The following is a 19,712-nucleotide window of genomic DNA, read 5'->3' on the forward strand; positions in this document are numbered from 1 at the left end:
AGCACTGCTGCGGGGCGAGACCAACACATCTTAAGAGAAGGCGAAAGAAGACAGGAAGCTCTGAAAATCAGGATTCAACTTTTATTAAACTCTTTAATCCTTAAACTTCTAATGCCCGAACATTTCTACACTTAAACAGACGGAGCCTGTCATTCAGTGATGTGTCCAATTTCACTTAATCGTTCCAAAACAATATTATCAAGTTGCCGCAAATAATTTTCCATTGTTGAGCGTCTGAGCCTCGCTGGCCTTGTCATTAAATATTATTTCTTGCCAGTAGGTAGCGCAATAATTACCCAGCATATATGCTGTATTATGCAATAATGTGACATTTTGTAACTTTTTTTATTTTTTTTTACTGTAGAAAAATGTGCCGCAGGTCAAAAAAGGTTGAAAAACAGTGCTGTAGTGTATCATTAGAATAAATGTAATTGCAGGATCTGTGAGTGTGTGTTGGTTGGCTGCGCTGCGTGTCGAATGTCCTTGTGCTTGAATATGGGGAGGTGGGAGGGGAAGAGGAGAGTGACAGGAGATAAGCGGGCAAAAAAAGTGAGAGGGAGCAACAGAGTAAAGGAAGCTGAGGGCAGATTAACTCATTCTAGTTTCCTGGTGCATCTCCTCCTTTCCTTTCCTCACCCCCTCATTCCTCCTCCTTTTTTCCTCTACCTCACCCACCCCCTTTTTCTCCCGACATTCCTCCTCCATTCACCCCCTTCATACCAGAGTTCTTCCATCTATAAATATCAACAAGAGGGACTATAGAAGAACACACACATTGTAAACACACACACCAGTTTAAACCAATGAGCACAGTGGCGTATTGTGCCAGCGGAGCCAATACACACTTCCACGGCCATTACTCCCCATGGAAACAAGCGAGCGCATTCGCACACGCATGTGATGTTGACGTCGTACCCGCACAGTGGCAGCCTTAGACAATAAGCTATTTCAGGGCCAAATCGCTGACAAAAATCCATTTTTCCACCCCATGAAAAAAAGATCAGGAATGAGTGAGGGAGACAGAGCGGGATGGAGAGAGAAAAGCTGAAATCAAATAAACAGTGGCGTACATCTCTCTTAAGCTGGATTTATCTCTGTATTTTGTCATCATTCTAATTTATTCCCCAACCTGCTTACAATTACCGCCTTTTCAAAACTCATATCGCCGGCTTGTTGTTGTTCTCGGGGAGATTGCGTGGTATCTGCAAATGAATGAGCGGGGGACTTGCATAAGGTGGAAAAGCTCCTAGTGTACTTTTGTAGATTATCCACTTGATACCGATTCATTTTCTCTCTCACTTGTCACAGTTTTGTAAAGGAGGCGATGTAGGACAAACATGCAGATGCACACACACACACACACGCACGGTACTGTAGAGTGTAGAGGAAGGGAGTGGGCTCATCATCTTTAGTTGTGATTACAACACTTGGCAAGCTCTCCCCTGCCTGTTTGCCTGCCTATTGCCTTACAAATGGATTAGTAAGCCCCGCTCCATTTGTGTGTGTAGCTTCTCTGAGATTTAGGCTGACTTACAAATAACACCAATCAGATTTGGGAGCAGCCGTTGTGTAGTATTTTCCGGGGGAATATTGGCCGAATGTGATTTGGGGACAGCGCCGCTCGCATCCACTTAGTTTTCGTTTAAAAAAAAAATGTGAAAAAAAAACCTTGGGACCGCGTGTTCCCGTGTGCGTGCGTCGGGAAGATTTTACGCGTTTCGTAATAAGGAAGTCTGACTGCAACTTTCGGAGTCAGCCGGCGGTTAATCCGCGGGGGGGGCCTGCTCGCTCATCCCTAGTTTAGATGTAATGCAGAAGAGGACAACACTGATCTGAGGGAGCGAGGAGGAGAGTGTTTGGAGTGAGTTATATGGGGGGAAAGCAGGATATTCTGTGCTGTGAGGTGTTTGTTTCTCTTATTCGGTGCGGCTGGCTGGCCAAACGCACAAAGTGGACCCGACGAAAAAAGAACCGCATTAAGAAATGTCTTTGGCTCCATTTTCACTCGTCATTTCAAGCCTCTCGTCTTGAGTGTAAAGCCAAGGGAGATGCGAGACACTTTCATTTGCGTTCACGCTGCCAGATCACGAATCCGACAGCGTCCCGTCGTGGTTCCCTACATGCTAACTCAGGGAAGAAAGACGGCAATTTGTTCATCTGCCATCCTGCTGAAATCCGTGCATGTCTTCGCGGGGAATTGGCGCCTCATGTCTTTGTAGAGCATCTAGAAGTTACCTCAGGGTCCGCCTGAACACACAGATGCACTGACGCTCAATGTAGAACTACTTCAGGACTGTGTGACACAGTTCATGATAGCGTCTGCCCTTTTGGACTCTCAAATACTTCACACTGTAAAGGTGGCTTCCAATCAGACATTGACGGCAATATGTGTTGGCCGATTAAGTCCTTTAGTCGAGGACAAAAGCAAATGTTAATAACCTTCATACACAAACTGGCTGGATTGATTAACTCCATTGAAATGTATTGCTTTTATAGTTTTTTCCAACCACACTGAACCACAGAGGCGATCTTTGCCTCACCTCGTGGGTTTAGTTGCCTCCACGTGATAAATTACATCAAGCACAGGCAAGAAAACACTCGCATGAGTCAAATTTGGAATAAAACCTGAGAAGCACAAGGTTCTTCTTTCTCGACAGTCTCAGAGGTGTTGATTCAACCCTTCATGCGTCTGGAGGCCTCTGTGTTCTACCGAGGGCGTGGCGCGTCGTGACAATGATTTGCCTTTCATGGGCCGTGTGAACCTGCGCCGAAAACATCACGCAGACATATTGAAAATATACATTTTTTATCTTTTGTATTTTCTCATTATGCTTGGGATCAAGGATCCAGGGCAGTCCCTCGGGGTGAAGCGAGTCCTTTACTTTGGCACTGACTACATGTGAGAGAAACGTGAAATACATCAAAATAACCCTTTCACACATGCGATTTTAGTCTGAGATCACTTTAATGTGCTTTAAGTGCCTTGCTCCAGAGCATCATGACTGGCAACTATCTGGTCACAAACTCTACTCTATCATTTATACAGAAAAAAAAAAAGAAAAAAGAAACATTACAAAATTGAGAGCACCAATTTGAGTGCAGAAGAACATGAGTGTTTGGTATACGGGTAAGTGAGTGTGGGTTGGTTTGTGTGTGTGTGTGTGTGTGTGTGTGTGTGTGTGTGTCTGCAAACACATGTGTGCCTCCCGACCCGAGAGTACAGTTTGTGTGAATAAAGCTCTAAGCTGAGCTTCCATTAAGCCTCTTTCAACACAATGCCGTCCTCTCTCAGAAACTCTGTCTGATGGAAATCTGCTTTTGTTGCCACAGTTCAATGTCCCTGCTATCTCCTGATGGAAGGAGAGAGAAAGGAAGTCCTGAATGGGCCTCTATAGTTTTATGTTCCAGACAGTTCACGCACACACATTCACTAAATCACACACACACACACACACACACACACACACACACACACACACACACACACACACTCCTTGCTGCTCCACAATGAAATCAATGCTCTCAGTTTTCCTCTCTGCGCGCAGCATCTCACAGCGCCAAAGGCTTCTTGTGATCAAACACCACATCATGTTCTGCAACTTCTGATACCGAAGCGAACACAGTGCCGCTTTTGTACTCTGGTGTGGCCGCACTTTTTTTTTTTTCTTTTCGATGGGTGTTTTGATTAAGTTTTTAATTGCACGGGGGTTTATTTTCTTTAGGTCGTATGCCCCTGCACCTCGTCTTTTTGTCAAATATTCTACCTCCATGTTGTATTCGACCAGAATCTTGTTCATTTGAAATATGGATTGAATGCGTTCTGAATGTATTATTCGACAACGCGATCTCGGCACACCGTCTGTGTGGGCATGTTTGTGTGTGTTGGGGTTGAGCGGGTCACACAAGTGAACATATGTCTGGAAACATGTCTGCTTTGGTTTGGATAGCGGCGCTGAGCCGCTGCTCCCATGCTACCGTGGGACCAAGAGTGTCCGGGGATAAAGCCTGATTGTTGGGAAGATAAAGACCGCTAACAGAGTGGACCGAGAGGGGCGGGACCACGGGACGGTCCCGCCAAAGGCTGCCACACACACACACACACACACGCATGACGACACAAAGATGTGAACCTAAACACGCACACAAGCAGTATTATTAACAGTGATCCTGCGTTAGCTTCCAACTGTAGTTTTACATAAACGTTTTTTTTTTTTTTAAACGTGCCGACATGCTGACAAAGACAGATGCAGAGATGTTCACGTAGAGATCAAAATATATGGAGAGTCAATAGTGTTTCTAATGTGAGTCACACACAAGACACGAACACGAACAACATGAAAAGGCTCCGAACGAAACAAACACACACAAACATTGACCTTCAAATGAAAGCTTCTGATTAGGTGTAATGGTTAGAGACGGGATACAATGCAGACGGGTAGGCAGGTCTTGTTCTTATAGAATTAATCAACCATATGAAGACATTGAATCTGACAATCCAGCAGGTGTTGGTATACACTCAAAATAAAAATGGAGGGGCTTTTAATGCATAATTTGGAGTTGTTGAAGCTTGATATCTTATTGTGAAAGACAGATGAAATCTCAGAGACGGATATCTTAAAAACTCAGCAATTAGAACCAAAACTACCTGCTGTGTTACAGATACCATCCATGATCTCTACCCACTTATCCTTGAGGACAGCGAGAGGGGGCTGGACCCAATCCCAGCTGACATTGGGTGAGAGGTGGTGCGTCAGTCAATCACAGGGCATGCCCAGATACCACTAGAGGTAATTGAAAAAAACAAGTCTTTATTCGGGTGCACTAACCCTTTAACAAGGGCCATAAACCTAAGATTTATTCAGAGAAGGGAAGATCTATAACCCTGTACGTACAGAGAGCGTGTGTGTGCGTGCGCGTGTGTGTGTGTGTGTGTGTGTGTGTGTGTGTGTGTGTGTGTGTGTGTGTGAGCAGCATCTGTGAGAGGCCACAATGTGGAAGTCCAATCTTGTTTTATCAAATTAATAGCGTCCTTCGCAGCATTCCACGATGCACACACACAAGTACACACACACACAAGTACACACACACACACACACCGTAGCATTGTATCTTCACTACTTAATCACGTTACTAGCCGCAGTACAGCACAATCACACTCTCGATGCCCATCAACCACCAACCTTTTTCGCTGCCAGACAGGACATAAGTACATGCGCGTATACACTGGCAGGTCAAAGGGGGAAGACGACACCGAGGAGCACCTCCACTAACGTATCCTGCAGTAAAGAGGTTGCTCTCAGCCTAATACTGATTATATTATATAAGCCGATAATTGCACATGTAAGTAAGTTCTCTCTAATTGTCCCTTGAATGCACAATTCCCCATTCAGACAACATTAATAGTAAAGGACTTGCATTGTGCTGCACACTATACTGCTTCATCTTCAATTCAATCCATCAACAACATCGCCGCGGCTTTTTCTTTTATTCTCTCGTTCACTTGAAATGGATTACGGCTGTAACGTTGCATTCTGTAAATGATCATACGAACAATAATAAGAATGCACTTCATTATATCCCGCGGGCAAATTAGTGGCCTAGCGCATTGTGCGCAACCAAGGCTGGTCTAATGTCACCCAAACAATGCACCGCCGGGTCCAAAGATGTCATCGCGGACCACAACTTATTGGAACAAATGTGCCGCGCAATTATGCATCCGTGACATCACGGCATTGTGCCGTTAGTCGTGTGGACAAGGACGCATCTCGGTACCTTGACCCCTTCACAGAGCTGGCCAATAGCTATTCAAACCAAGGGTTCCTTTTAAAATACGACATCACTACTTTCCTTTGCCAAGTCTAAATCTACTCGGGTAATTAGAATTACATAAACAAGGAAGAATGAGGCCTTTTCTGCTGCGCCTTTGTGAGACAGAATGGCTAGATTGCATTTTTTTTTTTTGATGGACGTCAATAGGAACACCAGATACACGGTTGTGAGACCTTGTGCAGACCTTGAGCGAGCACACGAACACGTTACAGAGGCAAACCCGCTTCGCAAACGCCGAACTGCCGTTATATGCTTTTTCCTCGAGGACTCCCCGATAGAGCGGGTGTCTCTGGCCGTGTATTTCTGTCCAAAAAAACTGATCTGAGTATCAACGCAGTGAATCTGGAGCTGAAGCACTCAGGGCGTTCGTCAATATTCACTCCCAGCACCCCGGGAGGAGCGCACGCACACACACACACACACTGGCGTAAATTCTGGTTGTTGGAAAATACTGTACGATGGCAGCAGAGCGTACACCGGTGACGGGAGACGGAGCGGCATCGCACCAAACACGGAGGAAATCACTCATTCAGGCGGGCAGTAGGGGCATCGTTTGAACCGGGTTTTTTCCACTTAAAAAAAGAACTTGAAGCAAGTAGGCCGAAAAGTAAATAACAGCCCGAGCCTGGCTGTCGGGTCCCACTAGAGCCTGCCAGACTCAGCTGAGGGTCTTAACACTCCACTCTCAACACACGGAGGAAGCAGTTGTTCTGCATCGGTTTTGTTTGTCCATTAGACACATGGAGCGAGTCTCGCTGGACCGGACCACTGGAAAGCGAAGACATCACAAAAGCTGACGCTCACTCACAGCCTTCATATCTCCTGCACACAAAAGCCTTTTCTGATGACAACTAGCAAACCTCATGTGGAAAGCTGCTCACCCTCCATGAACTGCCTCGGGATATGTGACGTGATATTTTCTCTCCATCGCTCCATATTTGGGTAAAAAGATGGCATTTGGGGGATAATCTGGAAATGCTGCTCCCTGTATTTGTACGTTAAAGTTTCTCTGGCGCTCTGCACCCTTTGGACGCTCCTCGTCACGTGGCACAGTTACTAAATTCTTAAACATGCTGGAATATTTTCACATTACACCTGTGAACCGATCATTAGCTTCAACAAGCCTGAACTGGCCCTTTTTTTTTTCTTTTTCCAATGGTGAACCGAGATCACCTCAAACTCTGTTTACATTTTTCATTCGACAGCGTGACGCAGAGAACCGCCCACAACCTCACACACGGGATGCCGTGTGGGATGGCTGCAAAGCATTGTGGGGAGGAAGGCGTCGCAGTTCGTGTTTGGTCCGGTGAACACTCGAAAAAGCTGTTTAACCACGTCGAGGGCGGGACAAAGAGTCAGGATTGGGAATCCGTGTCTCAGAAGTGCAGCGATGTGGCAGGAGGCGACGCTGGAGGTAACATCCTGACGCACAGAGGGGATGAAAGATTTGGAGGAAAGGCCAAATTAATACGCTCAGGCTTGTTTTCCCTCTCTTCACTCTCTCCACCTTTCCCTCGCGCTCTCTCTCTCTCTCTCTCTCTCTCTCTGACAGTTGCTGTACCATTAACACCGCCTCCACAATTAGTGTCTTCTCACCGGCTACACTCTCACACACATACACACACACAGTGACACCCCAGGGCCCCGCACGACCCAAACAGCATAATTAGACATCCCCTAAACAAAGCACACACTCTGTAATTACTCTGTAATGTTACATAGCACAGGGGACTCAACAAAAGCCATTTTCCTTGATTCAACCAGTGGCACACACACGCACGCACACACACACACACACATTTACACACACACACACACACACACACACACATTTACACACACGCGCGCTATACTCTTGTCCCAAGTGTCTGCAACTGTGTACATTTCTATTGATTTCACCAGACAGAGAATTCCCACTGGCTGTTGTCTGGCTTATGAGTACATGGTAGTGTGTGTGTGTGTAGCAAATACTTTTCCTGTAGGTATGGGTGTGCTTGCTTACATAAATGTGTGTGTGTGTGTGTGTGTGTGTGTGTGTGTGTGTGTGTGTGTGTGTGTGTGTGTGTGTGTGTCCTGAACTCAACAGCGCACAAAAAAGGCAGAGCAACTGAATGTCTTCATCTTGCGTCCAGGGAGGCAGCCATGCTGAGAAGAGCGCTCACACACACACTCATCTCCTTCTCTCCTTCTCTCCCTCCTTCTCTCACTCACTCCTTCCTAATCTCCAGAATGGGCCATGACTAATTCCTCCAAACAGAGCGACAGCATAAACGCACTGCGCCGACACCGTTGTTGACAGCGCTCCCCTCTGCTCCAACAATCTACCACCATCGACAGCCCCAAACCCCCCTTCTGTTCCTCCGCCCGCTTTCTCCGCCTCCGTGCCCTGAAGTCAGTGCCGATATTGCTCCAAGTCCAGCGGCAGTAAATTAAATCTCTGTGCCAAGCCAAGTAGTGTGAAATTACATTAGATCTTAATCACTGACTATTGTGTTTGCCTTGTTGCTTTTCTTCCCTCTCCCCCCATTTTATTATGGGTGTTATCTTTTGTTGTGTACGGTTGTAGTTCACAAAGTGAAAGCCATCACGGAGGGGGGATATCTGTAAGTGACTGAGTTTCGACTTCTTGCTAAGTGTCCTTAAGCAAGGCGGCCGCTGGTCTTTCGGACGATTTAGGCTCTCAGGTGTGTGCCGTCATATTCTGAGCAGCCTAGATAACAGGAGCCCATGAAGGATGACACCGTGAGCGCCCACCGCGTCACGAGCTGTCTCTAATGAGCTGCACCACAAGTTACAACAAATAAAAAACAACACTCTGCCTTCACCGTTCGGCTTTCGGACCTTCTCTTCTTCCTCATCTCACTCTGATCCAATCAAGGCAACTTAACAGGTCTTCTCCGTCACTCAGTTACCTTAAACATTGCTCAACTGGGATAGAATCAAAGTCAGCAACCTCTGCAGTTGCGGTCAGACGAAGCGAGTTTCGCCACGCAGGTTCACCGAAAAACCCGTTCGGCTCATTGTGGGCCGGACAGACCCAGAGTCTCGACCGACGGTCGGAGCCCCGTCAGGAGGCCTCGTCAGGAGGCCTCGTTGAGCGGGCGCCAAGGGGAGCGGGCGCCGAAATCAACATGAAATTAAAGTCCCTAGTCGTAACTTTAAAGTAATGGATGTATGGTTGAAATAGTTGGCTTCCTGCAATGGATGGATGGTTAAAAATAATACGTTTTAAAGTAATGGACTAGCTAAATAATGGAAAAAAGTGATGTTATAGAGTGAAACCAGTTGAAGTCAAGCGGCTATTCTGGGTCCTTAATGGTTCCGGCAGCTCAATATATATATATATATATATATATATATATATATATATATATATATATATATATATCGTAAAAGTCAATGTAATTTCTTGCTTTTCTTTACCCCTGAGCTTAAATGACAGTTGACACGGACCTGCTACTTTAGGAACGATGTCATAGTGTCCCTTTAGGGTGATATTTTAAAGGTGTTTTCAAAAATTGATGGTTGCCAACGCGCTTTCATTTCCTGTGTTCCTGAGGGCGGTTTGGACGCGTCGTAATTTCCAAGGAAGCTGTCAAAAACTTTGTTGACACCGTGCAACCTGTTTGAAGTTTGAATTCAACCGTTTAAAGAAAAATAAATTAAAAACACACAAACTTCCTTTCTGCTGAAACACCAATTTGTTTCAGTGCTTTTCTCTGATTGAAGGCCACGAGTCTCCGGGTGAGAAACCCATGCAAAACCCATCTATTGTATTATGCACAATGGCATTTAAATTAACACAAATACATTAACACACAACCCTTAGGTGACCTGCTCCACAGCTCAACCTTCAGAAAAGCATTGTGTGTGAACACAATCTGAACGGGCATTCAGAGTATTGCCGGCGCAATAATGGACGAACCTCTGACCCTCGGCACGGAGCCTTGACTGCCTTGTTGACGTTCCCACTCGAGCCGGGCTCAAAAAAAAACAACAGCACACGAATACATTCATGTGCTGAACATACATATGTTCACGGCTGAATGTTCAGGCACTTGTCTTTACAAATACAGATAAATTGTGCCGGCCTTAAGGAGACCACGTTCAATTTATCCAAATCATTTTGCAGACCAAAAGATACACAGCGAGGATTTAGAAGCATTTTAATCCAAAACGACTTTCATTGAGCGAGTTGTGGTAATAAACTAAAAGAAAACATTAACACTGAAAGGGTTGGCAAATGAACTCGGGTCACAGGAGCTGAAAGAAAAATCTTTACAGGCCATCCGCCCCCGTGACCCCGAGCACCCGCTTTTCTCCGCTCGACTTCAATGTCACGCTGCTGTTGTGTTTCTGTTTCATCGTTGTTACGTCGTCTGGGACAGCGACAGCGACAAAGCCTCTTTTCCAGCCCTCTCCTCCGACATGGCTTACCTAACATGCTTTAGCTGATCACATTGCAGCAGAACAGCACATGAAGACGAGAAAGCAAGGACGGAGCACGGTGGAGAGCATGGAGCCAGCCTTGATACGCAGGAAAACACTTAACGGAATAAAGGCAAGTGCGTCGAGAGTGAAGGCCTGTCGACAGAGTGGGTTTGTCTCAGCATGGAGGCAGTACATTACGCTTCACACAAGGCAGCTGCGACACTGCTCTGCTCCCGTGTCCCCTTCCTATTTCTCTTTCCTCACTTCTCAGTCTTCTTTCCCCTCCTTCTCTCAGAAGCCGGGGACACTCCATCAAGTTGCATAGCTGTCTCTCTCTCTCTCTCTCTTTCTCTGTCTCTCTCCCCCCCTCGCTTCTGCCAAAGCCGTCCGAGCGGAGAACCGCAAGGAGACAAAAGGACACGCACAAAAAAGTTGAAATTATTGATTTGATGTCAGCATCAATTAGAGGGACGAGAGGAAGAGGCGCAGCACAGAGAGATCAAGGGGAGAGGAGGGAGAGACGGAAAACGAACAGCTGGCATCGCACAGGTACAGCTGATGGAGACGTGGGAAGAGGCAAATGTAGATTGATGAAGAAATATCCCCCCAAAAAAGAAATTGTCGAAATTCGTTATTTGTAATAATGTAAAGAAGCTTGCAAGGAACGTACATAGGTGTGTGTGCGGCAGTGTGTGTGTCCACATTTGTGTGTGAAAGAGCTCGTCACTGCTAGTGGCGATGGGCGCACATCATTTCTGCACCAATGCACACTGGGAATAGCAGCAACGGCAACATGCAGACACAGAAATGCACAAACATGCCAAGGAATGCCATCAGCCATGAAGCAATTCACATTTTATTCATAATCGTGTTCTCGATGCGTGTAGATTTCCCCCCCTCTTCCCCTCTTGTTGTGCTTATTTGTTTGTTTGTCTATTTTGGAAGTATTTACGGAGGATGGTATACAAAAGTACACGTTTTTCACTCGAGTGTGTCTTTGGGATGTTTCCAAACCTCAAAGGAAACAGGAGACATTATGCAAAGCATTTTGCTCCGCAAGGGTGTTTTTTTTGGGGCATCTGCATGTATCAATAGCTACCTGTTGTTTCAGAAGTCTGGCTGGTTGAAGTAAAAAAGAAAAGGGAAGAAAAAAAAGGTACAAAAAGAAAAACGTTGGCCTGAGAATAAAGTCTGCATTCTGCTTCTTCTGTCCAATACAAACAGGATCTGATACCTGCCGCTGCATATTTGGGCTTCAATTGAAAACTGGCATCATCCAGAGAAGTAAAACTTTGAAACGTTTGTTGGTTTGGAAGCAGAGTGGCATCCTTGGTTGGATCCAGTATGAATATCGACAATACGCACAATGTGTCCTGAAGGTCTTAAGGGAAGCAGGTCGAGGCAGAGAGCAAGTCTTCTCTCGACGTTAATAACCCGCCTCGTCTTGCTAAAGGACACTCCAGCAGGCCAGACGTTTGCTTTCGAGGGGACTCGCCTCTAAACCAGGGCGAGCTGTAGCCGAGCATGACGTGCATGCATAATAAAAGATCTGCTTGATGTAATGGTGAGCGACAGATGTTGTGGAGAGGAGACACTGTATTGATCTCCTCCACAACATCAGAGGGTGAGGAGGAGAGGGGAAGAAAGATGGGTATGGATGAATAACTAACTACAGCGGCGACTCCATCAGAGGCCAATGCTTTTATAATACCAACGCCAATGCTTCAACAAACTCAGTCTATTGGGTCAGCTCACACAAATTATACAAAATAAAACATTTTCCCTTCTTTTAGATTCACTATCTGTCTGTAAAAACAAGGCAAATGTTGTGCCAATGTTTTAGAAAATGTTAATACTGAATAAATAAACAGCAACATTTCATATCAGAAACAGTACTGTGGATCAGAAGAACTAAATAATAATCCATTGTCAGGATACCGGTAGAAAATGTACTAATGTATCCAACATGTGGTTCAATGAAACCAAAGCGGCTAGAAAACAATGGGGCGATGGAGGTGAACTGACCCTTTAACGTTACCCTCTCCCCCAAAACCTTCACTTAACCATTTGACTCGAGCGCTAAAGAACTAAACTAAAGAAAAGCACTTCAATCCGTGCAGACCAGTCGAACACAGAGCTGAAGATGGCACACGGATCCAGGTATTGTATACAAGTTGCACGTCCAGTAAGGACAGCTGAAGCAAAGGGGAGCAGAGAGGGGAGGGAGGGAGAACGGTCAGGGCCTTTGTTCAGACACTAGTGTGTGTATTTATGCATGCGTTTGCATCTCTGCACATGTGTAGGAGACGGAAGGGCAGGGTGAGGATACTGTTATTTTTTCAGAGGACATGATGTCTCATTGCACATCTCACACTCACACACACACACACACACACACACGTGTGCGTGCGCACACACACGCCGCGTGTCACTGCGCATTACTGTTGCTTTCTGTGGGCGCTGCGTCCAGACAATGACAAGCAGGCAGGAGCCACAGCATAATGAGAGAGAGCAGGGGCCTTCGCTTACTCACTCACACTCACACACACACATACACGCGCGCGCGCGCACACACTTCCACGCACACACGCGAAGGGCAGTCGGCTTCACTCCGTCCCCTAGCCTCTCAATTACCCAGCAGGCTTTTAGTGCCACTCCGCTCCACTACAGCAAATTACCCAGGGCCCTGTCTCACTTAGAGACCTGTGACTGTGGGTGAGCGTGTGTGTGTTGGTGGGTGTAGATGCTTGACAGAGGTAGTGTGCGTGTGTGTGTGTGTGTGTGTGTGTGTGTGTGTGTGTGTGTGTGCGTGTGTGTGTGGTGCTAAAGCAAGCGGCTCTGAAACAGTGGCTGGAACCCAGCAGAGGCACGTGAAAAGCTAATAAAAATGTTTGAATGCAACTGCCATTAGGCTAATACCACTCCATAAGTATGGCACAGACACACACACACACACACACACACACACACACACAGCGTGAGAGCAGAGAAGAGGCGACAGGGTCAGCCGCGGTGCCCTCTCTTAGATCAAATGTAGCTCACTGGCTGGCTGTGAGTGCTGGCTTTTATTGAATGAGATATTAAAGAGTTGTTAGCTCAAGAATACTGATACAAATGGCTCCTGATGGCCATTTAATTGTGTGGCAATTTGGTACAACTTCTGAAAAGTCTGCCCGCCCTTAGCCTCCTTCCCTCCTTGCCATGTTGCACATATTTGTAGAAGCTTTCAGATGTTTGGGTAATTTCCCCCTTGCCAAAAGCCCGCTGCTTGCTCAGGTCATTTCTGACTCGATGGCATCAGGAGAGAAAATAAAGTGTAAGCCGTTAGTTTAAAAAAGTTCTCGCGGGCCAGAAAAAAACACTGGTGGTGTCGACATTCTGCTCATCAAGCGTGATAGTTTGAATGCAACAAGAATTTCTCTCCAACTCCTGGCTCCAACTCGATGAGTCTTATTTCATTTTGGGGTCCAAGTGAGCTTCAATGTTACGATCAGGAGCTTCCTCCCACTGCGATGGGACTTCCTGATAAATGGAATAACCATTCAGGTGCATCCAGAAAGTACAACACTAGAAATGTGACATGTAATTCAGACGACCAGACAGGGAAACGACCTATGAACAAGGCCGAGAGTACACTGCTTCATGCTAACATCAGCATGGCAACACGCTCACACCGAATCAGACAGTGTTAGTGCGCTAACATTCGCTAGCTATCACCACACGCAAAAGCTATTTTGATGAAGGCAAATATTGGACGACGTATAATTTTGACTCGACGATGTCACCCAAATGATTACAATCACAATCAACAAGAAGACTCAAGTTCTGCACGCAATTTCATGGCCATCCGCGGTTTAGTTGCCGAGAGTGGAGGCTGAAGGTTTGAGCGTCACGTGGTTGTTTTAAGCTCGATCAGGAGAACGGGACAGCCACGACGGAGGACGCCGTCGTTTTCACTGTCCGAGGCGTCTGATCTGGTTGCAATGAACGCAGACTGAGGCGACAACACACAGGACTTGCTTGCTCTGTATAAGCTCCTGCCTCAAGGTTCAATGTTAATGGCCCAACCCGTTATACTGCGCCATACTGGCATCGGTGTTTCCTTTAGTCGTTGGCATTAGTGCCGGCAGCAAAGTGCTGATCCGCGGCACTCGGCCTGCAGTGAAGTCATACATTCATAAAACTAAATGGTGCGAGGATGGGATTATTTTCATTTCCACACTCCCACGTACGAGAAGGTGACTCGCATGCGTCACTTCTGTACGGGTGAGCCGTTGGTCCAAAGGGTGGTTGCCATTGTTTGGCCTCTAATATTAGCTGCTGAGAGAATTCAAATGACGAAAACACAAAGTCATCGTCCTCTGACACGCACGCACGCACGCACGCAAACCACGCTTTGGCACCTGGTTAAGTAAAAGAAAATTTCACTTAACTTGACGGCAACACGACACGCAATCAAATAACATTGCCAAAGAGACGATTTGTGCCAGAATGAGACAGAAATGAGTCCAATCGGTTAGAGTGAGTCAGACAGAAGAGGCACGGTGTGTGTTTGTGACTACAAGACATTGTGAATACACACACTTTGTTTTTGTCTGAGCTTTCTTGTTAGTTGTGTTACTCTGTGTGTGTGTGTGTGTGTGTGTGTGTGTGTGTGTGTGTGTGTGTGTGTGTGTGTGTGTGTGTGTGTGTGATACAAGTTGCACGCGCACTCCAAATGTTTGTGTGTTGTTTGTGTGTGCTAGCATGTGCTTGTGCACTTATCCGCGGCTCTGCTGTGCATGCCTTTACTGGGTGTGAGTATTAAGAGATCTATTAATTAACCGGCAGCTCGGCCTTGGCGCTGGGGTGAGAGAGGCCAGCACAGAGAAGGACCGGGGAGCGAAAGAGAGGGGGGGAGGGAGGGAGAGAGAGAGAGAGAGGATCAAAGCAGGGGTCTGTGGCCAGGGGGCCCCCTCTGTGCTTAGATGAAATGCGGCGGCTGCAAGCTTTAAAGACTTCCTGCCATTAGCCTGGACCTTGTCCCCTCGCAGGCCTGGACCTCCTCCTGCTTTCTCCCCACACCCCCTCCCCAAAACAATGAAGTAGGAAGAGAGAGAGAGAGATAGAGAGACAAAGTACAATGACCATAATGGTAGTTATAGCAGTGAAAAAGAGCCACGGACAAAGCAGACCGCTATTACCACAAACACAGCACAGCATATAAATAGATAGAAAGAGCCACTGATAGGGAGCCCACGCCACAAGGACACGTTACAGAAACACGTGTTTGGCCCTCTGTCCGCACTATGGCGGCATCTTCCATACACCAAGACACACCTGACACCTGTTTGCTTGCTGACAGGGGAAAGCGTTGCAGATGAGGAAGAAGCAGAGCGCATGGAGTTGATTCCTCCATCAACAGGACAATGACCTGCAGCAATTTGAGTCATCAAAGACTTGAAAACTCACCGGAGCAGTTTGAAACACTGAAACAATGGTCATTCCTTGCATTGGTTGCACAGGAAGAGGACCTTTAGGTGTGAAGCCTCCCTACAAGGTGAGTATATAAGCTGGTTTACTTCGACCGTGTGGTAACTGGATCCAGCTTCTCTGCATCCTGGTTGCGCGGCGGCTCAATTTGCGACTCCATCGAGACCTCGATTTCTAGTGAAAACTTAAAAGAATCACAGCGTCTGTTATCCAAGCAGCAACATGGATAATATAGATCAAAATATACAGTTGCTTCGTGGACGTTTTGTCACTTTTCGCTGCGGTTTGCTGTTCACTTAGCTGCGGTAACAGATGCTCTGGTTCTGCTTTCACACTGTACATCTTTTGTCGCCTCCAACCTGAGTGGTGAAAGTTATTAAAAATGTGATATGATCGACCTCACAGAACAGAGAGTCTTTTCAGCCTGGTTAGGAACTAGGATCCATAATCCACGAACAAATCACCGCATTATGCTTGTTCATCTGAAAAAAGAAAAATGAAGTGAGGAAGAATTGTGAGTTTGATAGCATTACTTTGATCAAAGAGTCGGTCCCACTCTTCAGCAGCTGACCGACAGGTTGTGACGCACAGTTTTGTTTGCGGACAAAAAAAGGACAAAGAAGGAAAGATGTGTGATTTATTTCCTGTTGTTTTGTTTCTAAATAGCTGAATGTCTTTTTGAAAAGCGGCCCCCCAAAAAAAACAGTTTTTTCCACAAAAAAAAAAAAAGTCAGCTGTAGCCGGCTTTAATGTGGACGCGAGCTGTAACGACATACATGAAGGACGCACATTTTCACATCCTTAAACCGTTCCCGCGTAACCCGAGCACTCACTCATACTTGAGTTTGAGTGCATTTCTTCTCTTTATTTGTGGCTGTCTGGATGCTCGGCCCCCTGAGAGCAAGCACCTCCACCTGGGCTGCATTAGAGAGAGGAAGTGTCTTTACTGTCACTTTGCCAGGGCACGCACACACACACACACACACACACACCTGACAGGGCCGGGGGCGCGATCTGACCATCTCTCTGGGCGGCGGTGAGCAGAGGAAGCTCACCAAGGGCTAACGAGGGAGGATCAAAGGGCGCATTACCATGCCTCCCCTCTTCCTCTCTCTTCGTCTCCATACCTCTCTCTCTCTCTCCGTCGTTCACAAGCAATAAGAGACCCGCCAGCCGCCTGTCCTTGTGCTTGTTAGGCGGTGACAATAGGACGTGCCCTGAGCCAAAGGAAATGAATTATTTACCCTGCTCCCTCTTGTACTCTTGAAGAAGAGAGAAGGAAAAAAAAACCCTTTTCTTGTATTCCCATTAAAACCATGGCCCTTGTATTACTCGCACGCCTTGTTCCACGGCCTTAGATGTTAAACGCTTGGAATAATTCTGTCCCCCGCTGTCGGCGGAGATATCCGTCCCCGGCTCGCCTGTGCGGTGGCGCAGACACACACACACACAAGAAAGAGAAAAAGGACGCATACTTGAGGAGATACGTCCATGTGTATTGTGTTAGGCTATACTTCAATGTACATGCGCACACACGCCGGCTCAATCAAACAAATCTTTACACTCCTGAGCTTCGGCGGAGATCAGTGTGAACACGCGAAGGGCAAGTGAGGGCACTGAAACAAAGCGAGGGGGCGATGCGGTGAACGTTGGAGAGTAGGTGCCGCGTTCGGGTGAATCTGTGTGTGTGTGTGTGTGCGCGTGTGAGTGTGAGGATGCTCCTGACAAGCATACGTCCGCTAATTAATCTGATTATAAAGAGACAATTAAATTCACAACAAGACTTCATATCCCATGACCGTCACAAGCTAACGCTGCCCTCACCCGAGAACTGACAAGAGCTGACAAGAGCTGACATGGGCTGACACGCGTGCATCGCTACAATGTGTGTGTGTGTGTGTGAGAGTGTGTGTGTGTGTGAGTGTGTGTACTTGAAGCTACTTTCTGCATATTACAATATGCCCTTGGTGAAGTGGCTTCCATAATTATTTCACTTATATTCCCACACGTCCTCTCTGTCTCCCTACCCCAATCACACGATTCCTCATCACTACCCTTTCCCCGTCCTCGTCCTCTGCTTCTTCTTCTTCTTCTTCCTCTCCCCTCTCTTTCCTCACCGTCCGCCCCCTTCCTTACTTTCTGTCTCCGCTTATCTTCCTCCCTCCCCGGTCCTCCGTCCAGGCCCTGCCTCTGTTCTCAGAAGCCGTAATGACTGTCTTTGAAACAAGGAGGGAGTAATGGTCACCTTGATAATGATGATGGTCGTGTGGGTGAGGCGGGCGACGGGGCCGGGGGGCGTGGCCTGTCAGCTCGCCCTCACCTCGCTTGCTCTCCTGTCCCGACCGTCAGGGCGGGAGCGGCAAACGGCAATACAGGACAATGTTCTTTTCTCGCATTTTCTTTTCTCCTTCCTTTCTCTCGGTTCGCCCGTTAGATCAATACTCGGAGAACTGGGGTCGGCACAATGTGCTGCGGGCTACACTGAGGCCTGTGTGGGCCCAGACAATCCATCTCTATACACTTCTACTGGTGGGGTTGGGGGGGTGGAGGGGGCAGGCGGGTGGAGGGGACATGAAAGCGCCTTCATTAGCTGCGCCGAAAGACTCGTATATTTCTCACAGGGCATAAAAGGCCATTGTAAAAACGCCCTCTGTTCCCGTTTCAAACATAAAACGTGTCACACGGCACAAAGGGATTCCAGTCGTCACAGAAGAGCGAGGATCATTACCGAGCAAGTCGGCGGAGCGGCGAACGCCACAGCGCGGCAAGGAGAGGAGGAAATCATGAATGCAGGAACACAGAGAGGGGAGTGGGGTACGAGGTCTGACGAGGAGCCCAGAAGAGGAGGCAGGATTCAAAAGAAGTGACGAGATGGATCGAGGAGGGTAAACAGCCTTGAGGAGGAGGAGGCTGTACATCCAGACGGCAGAATATTTCCAGGTAGTCTTTTATGCTTCAGGCAGCTCTGTGTTGTCTTTATTTTTTCCCTCCCTGACTTCCTGTGTGTGCAAACCTTGAGTTCGGGGAGCATCTGCTCTAAAAGCTCCTTTCTGGAGTCCTTGGACAGATAATGACTGCACCGCTGGTCTATTATCAACCCTGCGGGCCTTTAATGTTGTTGTTCCAGCGTATCCCGAGCAGAGCCTCCGCCATAGCCGCAGCTTTCTGGATTTTAAATGATCCCCTACCCCAAAGCAACTCAATTACTGGTACGGTGCCACGGACAAAACTGCCTCGGTCTCTTTTTTTTTCTTCGCGTTGCCCTAACTGGCATTGTTCAGGTAGCAAATCGCCGCGCTTGTCGGGAGGTTGTCCCCTTGTGAAATATAACTGGAATTCAGGCGAGTTCTGCGGAGACAAAAGAGGAGAAATATTACGCCTTGGATATCAGCACTGAGGCCCGTGAAATCAAAGAGGCTGATCAAGCTTGACCTCGGCTGCGCGCCGCGCGGCAGACAATGTTGCATCTGTTACGCAAGCTGTCTTTATGCGGTGAAGCCCGGTCAGCAATGACCTCTTGATCCGCGCCGTCATCCCGCCAGAATTCCTTTCAGCTTTTAAAACTAAAAGCGAAAGAAGTCCGCAGCCGTCGGCGCGCGGGGCCAATATTTAATGAACGCTGAAGATAAAAATAAGAAAGGTGAATAGAAGAGATGGAAAGAAAAGGCGAGAAAGAAATCCAATAACAAGATATGTATCTGCACCAAACTATTGCATTCCAATTTTCTCTCAGCATCGGATCAGGAATACAAGTAAATGTCACATGAAAATACAGTTTTGTTCTCATTCTTTGTTTCTTCAATAACCCTCTGCTTTTATCAGCACTTTGTGGTTTTGGAGAGGGACTCACAGCTCCAACGTGTTTCACAGATGTTTCGTATTTCATCATTTCAAGGTGGTATATTTAACACTATACATTCAAAGTTATGTTATCCTGACTACGAATGTAACATTTTTAGGACAATTTCAGGCCGGCGCTT

General features: G+C 47.0%; 1 protein-coding gene across 9 annotated transcripts in view; it reads right to left on the reverse strand.

The window, feature by feature from the left end:
- Window positions 1–19,712, reverse strand: part of sox5 (SRY-box transcription factor 5) — a 202,307-nt gene that overhangs the window by 132,367 nt on the left and 50,228 nt on the right. The gene's annotated exons all lie outside the window — the stretch shown is intronic.

This window comes from Clinocottus analis, unplaced genomic scaffold (assembly GCF_023055335.1).
Source record: "Clinocottus analis isolate CAN_PGR_092001 unplaced genomic scaffold, fCliAna1.0.p SCAF_20, whole genome shotgun sequence".
NCBI classification, from domain to species: Eukaryota; Metazoa; Chordata; class Actinopteri; order Perciformes; family Cottidae; genus Clinocottus; species Clinocottus analis.